This window comes from Idiotropiscis lumnitzeri, chromosome 5 (genome assembly GCF_059441095.1).
Source record: "Idiotropiscis lumnitzeri isolate Australia: NSW breed Sydney's pygmy pipehorse chromosome 5, RoL_Ilum_1.0, whole genome shotgun sequence".
NCBI lineage: Eukaryota > Metazoa > Chordata > Actinopteri > Syngnathiformes > Syngnathidae > Idiotropiscis > Idiotropiscis lumnitzeri.
Genome location: NC_142395.1, coordinates 7,730,616 through 7,736,414, shown reverse-complemented (window position 1 = coordinate 7,736,414; position 5,799 = coordinate 7,730,616).

Genomic DNA, 5,799 nt, shown 5'->3' with positions numbered 1-5,799 from the left:
GTTAACCCTTCGCTGACTTCGCGCCACTGTGCTACCTTCAAATACCGTCGGGAAAAAAGAAACTTCACCCCGAACGCACGTCACCTAATACTTTACTTCGTGTTTAGTTTGCATTCATAAAATAATAGATATGGATGGGCGTATGGTCAGATAGATAGATACTTTATTCCTCCACAATACTTTCAGTTAGTTCAGTTGATTTACATGTCTATGCATTTTACGTAGCTTTACAGCCACCTATTGATTTCAAGATGCAACTGCAGAAAATGTTACGTAGCAAAATGAAGTTCATTAAAGTTGTGCTGCACACCCCGTTTTGGGTGGCATTTAACAATCCATCTCAGTTTGAATTAAATCCAATCTCACATTCAACATTGATGCACAAATAATACTGACAGGCTTTTGCGGCGTCGGTACAAAAGCATGTAGTTGTAAAAAAAGTTTGAAAACCATGTGAGTTTCCTGAATTGCTGCAGGGTTTATAAAATCTGATCTAATGTCTGTTTAAGTGATGGCAATAGACAAAGACAGTTTTCTTTACCTAACATGACACAAACTCTTATGTATTCCCATGGTTTTACTGATAATAACCTGAATGGAAACATCACAGTGCAGGTGTAAAAGGCATGTGTATATGTGTCCTATAATTGCCGAGGAGACCTACACAACTGTCAGGAGGAATTTTGGACTATTCATTTTTACAGAACTGTTTTCAGTTCTGCAGTATTTTTGGACCGGCTGTTGTAAATCACACTCTTGAGGTCAAACCACAACGTCTACATTGGGTTGAGGCCAAGTGCAGCAAACATTTTTATTGAATTTTATTTTGTACTTTTTGGTCATCATATATTTGCATCACCATCACCATCATCAGTTTGCCTGTAGCGCTGTCAAACATTTTAGGTGCTATTTTGTGAATATCAAACCAAAGTTTTTTGAGTTCTTTGTGGGATCCTGCACTGACATAATTTTTTGTTTAATGTTTTGTTTATAGTAGATTAGTTAACATACGTTAGCATGTGCCAGAAATATTCTGTTAGTTTTCAGTAAGCACTGGGATTCTTTACATGATCGTAACCCTGTCCAGCTTCATGCACTTTAAAACGCCATAATTACAGGTCATGTGAAATCTTATGTGCAAGCCATGGTTCTCATCAGTCAATGCTTGTTGAGGTTAGCAAACACAAAACGTGTGTGTACTGTTTTTAAAAGGGCAGTGAAGCTCCACCTTCACGTTGATTGGACTTAAGGAAGTAGTACTTCTGACTGATTTGCTCTCAGAGAAGTGATTAGCCTTGGGCTACACATACAGCCACTTTTTCCACGGCATGAATGTTTCCATGGTGTGCTCAATCAAAAAAGCAAAAGTATAATTGTTTATGTGATAATAGTTTAAGCATGCAGTTTGTCTTGTGGCCTACTGTATCTGAAGATTGGATATATTTATACAGTATGACCAGTTTATGCCACTGATGGTATAGTGGTGCACTCGCCTGACTTGTGTGCAGGTAGCGCGGGATCAGTTGCCACTCAGTGACGGTGTCTTTGTGTACCCTTTGTGTCTCTCCACTGGACAAGCGGTGTGGATGATGACATGTGACCGCAGTTTATGCAAATATCCATGAAACTCCAAAGGCTTGCGACCACATGCCTATATTTTTCAAGCGATGAATGATGGTAAATGATCAAATGCACTTTGTGTTCCTTTGCTTTTTTTCTAGTTTAACATCCATCCAGCCGCTTATCCTTACAAGGGCCGTGGGTGTGCTGGAGCCTATCCCAGCTATCTTTGGGGAGTACACCCTGAACTGGTAGCCAGACAATCACAGGGCACACACAGACAAACAATTATCCATGCTCACACTCATATGGGCAATTCAGTGTCCAATCAACCTGCCATGCATTTTTTTGGAAATGTGGGAGGAAACCCGGAGGAAACCCACGCACGCAGGCGGAGAATATGCAAACTCCTCACAGGAACGCCGCAGCAGGAATCGAACCCAGAACTGGAACTGTGAAGCCATCATGGCAACCAAGTCATCCACAGTGACGCCCTCTAGTTTAACATACACAATAAAATTCATAAATCAATTCGACAGTAACCACAAGTAAGATATAGAGTTACAGATGACAAAACAAACTCCAGGGTGCCTCTTAATGGTCTTATTTAATATCTGAGACTGCACCTAAAATGTTTTCATACTTTCTTGGACCTGCGCGACCAATACATTTCCTGAATAAATAAATCATGACTTTAATTAAGTTAAACTTCTGCTCCACACTTCAGTCAATTGCTCAGCAGTATAATGAAAATGAGTTGAGTACATATTTATTTTGAAAGTAGACTTACAATATTCACCCCTAAATTGTCTAATGCACAACCAAAATTTAGGATTAAGGGCCACAGTCAGTGCTCCTGGTAAAATAAGTTGGTCTGGAGCCCTGTATATCTTAAATTGGCCCTTAGAGAAATGCTGAGATACGCGGCTAAACTGAGGATGTGGTCTTGCGGTGTAGAGTGGAATGATATCAAGAATAGGATTCTTAAAATGCAAAAAGAGCACACATTGCTGTAGAAAGCAAAATATTTGTGCACAGAACCAGCTACTTATGCCACATATGGAACAAAGCACATATCTACAGAACAAAAGGATTTAGCTCAGACTGGCAGTCTTTACTAGATAATGGGTACACCAATAGTGATATCAAAAAACAAAATAAAGTCAAATGGCCACCTGCTAAGATGGCTAAGAAACAGTTGGATTTTGTGATGAACTGATATTCCACGCAAATACAATATTAATCACAATGTCACGTTTAGACGAGTGAAGGCACTTAGAAGATATTATTACAAAAATGTTGGGGGTTGACTTCCCCTTTAATCAGTTTTGATGGCTCCTTTTCAGTGATTTATCTTTCTTCTTCTTCTTCTTCTTCTTCTTCTTCTTCTTATTATTATTATTATTATTATTATTATTATTATTATTATTATTATTATTATTCGAGTTTGCATGTTCTCCCCATGACTGCGTGGATTTCCTCCGGGAACTCCAGTTTCCTCCCACATTCCAAAAACATGCATTGCAGCTTGATTGGACACTTTAAATTGCCCCTCGGTATGAGTGTGAGCGTGGATGGTTGTTTGTTTATGTGTGCCCTGCGATTGGCTGGCAACCAGTTCAGGGTGTACCCCGCTGACTGTCCAAAGACAGTTGGGATATAAAACTAAATGGTTTTCCAAGTAAAATAATTAAATTTACAGCTCCACTCCAATTTATCAAGACTAATTTTCATCATCAATTTATACACGTAAATATTTTCTCTATATCTCTCAAAAAGGACGACATGGAGTAATAACATTAAAACATATTAGAAAAAGTGAAAGACCTCAGACCATTTCAAAGTATGTGTGCTGTCGGACAATTATAAAGCATTCTAATCCATGAGCGTCTCATTAGAAGCATTAACCAAGTATGGACCCAACAAATGCACGTCTGATTTGCAAAACTCCACCCTACAACCATGTGGGCCTGAGGATTTACCAGTCTGCAACTGTTCAATCTGCGACAATATCCGGAGCACCCATCTTTTTGGCCACAACATTCGTGTAAACAAGCTTTTCCAAGGGATTACAATTCTTCCAATCTCCTGGTGAGGATTTATGCAGGTCCGAGTCAAAATCCAAGAAGGTATCATGAATCAATTTAAGGTCAGAAAGCATTATCTTTGGAATTAGCCTCGAAATGGCTGCATATCTAGCTCGATAAATCTGCAGGCTTGATTCCCCATCTAGTTGTAATGCCTTTTAGTTTTCTGTAGTTTCACTTCCACTTTAGCCGTTGTCAAAAGATTACTCGGCCTGAGACGTTCGTCATAAAGAGCATCAGAGGCGGCAGTGGCATATCGTGTTGATTTGAAAATTCTGAACTGAGAGCCAAGACAACCTACCCATCCGACCTCCTTCCTCTGAGAAGCAATTAGAAATATGTTGCCCACTCACGTAGGCTTTGCACGCCTCCCATAAAGTACCTATTTGAAGCATCCGCAGTGTCATTTATTTAAAAAAAAAGGTGGAAATATTTTTGGGAAAAAAAGTTGAACATCTGAATCGTTCAATGAAAAATAAGAAAGCTTCCATTGAGTTGACCAGTCCAGTGATCTATTTTCCAAGTGGCAAAAGTCGATCCTATGATAGGTGCAATGAACATGAAAGAAGAGACTTGCTGCAAGGATAGAGGAATCTCCAAGGGTCACTCAAACCAAGTTGGTCCGCAAATGCAATGACAACAAATAAGGAGAAGAGACGAGTGACGAATTGATTATCGTTCCACACAGAAGGATAAACCTTAACCAAGAGTGCTGGCATATCAAAAACCTTTCCATAAACTGCTACATTTGGGTCTGCTGAGGTTGAATACATAGCTTCAAATGCTAAGTTTTTACAAATAATAATTCAAGTGCCTCTAGTCCTTACAGAAAAATTTGAATGTGAGACATTACTCAACCATCATGGGAAGACTTGTCGAGAGAAGATGCCCTGAGGGAAGGGGGAGAAGGAAGGGAAGAAGAAAAAATGAAGCACACAAACCTGTTCCTTTGTGGCTTCCAGTTTCTATACAACGTTAATAAGTTTACTGCTCCCACAGACAAACAGTCAGAAATTTAAACCCCAACTCCCAAAATGAAGCCAGGAAAGCACGTCCCTTTCAGCTCCAGTCGGAATAAGAAAAGAATAAACAATTAGAATTAATAACGGCGATGATGATGATAACGAAAGTAGTCCCATGGCCCTTTCATCCAGCATTACACAAACAAAATAAAAGCAGTATGAACGTGCAGGAGTTCATACTAACAGCATCAAAAAAGTTGCAACCAGTCGCAAACATTAGCCGCCAGTAACAAACAAACTCAAAACGAAGGTCGCCGAGCCGTGAAATAAAACAAAAACACTCGATCACCGCCCTAGGCTTGTCCCTTTTTCGAGGCTTAGCAGCGAGACTTTGATGAACCAGATCCAGCTCCGGTGGGGTCGGCATCAGTTGATCTCCAAATATCTCCACCAGTCTCAGAAAAAAAGATCTGGATCGAGGGCTTCGCCCCCTCCAGATTTGTGTTTTTTGACTTGATCTTAGCACAGGCTTCTGAGAGCTTCTGTATTTTCCAAATGTAGTCGGGTTGAGGCTGGACTCCAAACTCACAATTTATTTGCCATAGACTGCAACTGCTCTAAAGAGTCAAGTTTAGTTTCCATACATGCAAACGCCGACTTGAACGCCACTGATATCGCCAAAGATATGGATTTACGATGCTTCTCCAGCAGGCTAGAAAGAGCCACCATGCTAAGTTGACAAGCTCATCTTTTTTTATGTATTTTTCTTTCGCCAGTCTGGGTCTGGATATGGCTTGGTGTATAATTAAGAATATAGCCACAGATTTAGGAGCTAATTACACAAGTGTTCGTTACAAAATGTCAAGATTTGTCAGGTCAATGTGGGAGCACACATGCGGCTCCCATCCGCCCCCTTTACCGGAAGTCAGGATTCAGTACAATTTTAACAGTCACTTACAGAGCTCTCAATGGTCAGGTTCATCTATCTTTGAAATATCCTGGTCAGCTGACAGCTTTTATATGTAATGTTCCTCACACAAGGTTAAAAACGTATGGTGACAGAGCTTTGACACTTTGTTTCCCCCAATTTATGGGATGTAGTACTTGTATTTCAGCTAAACGTAGCCCCCTTCTGATGTCATTTTGAAAACACAGTTAAAATGAATATGTTTAAGCAGGCGTTCCAGTAG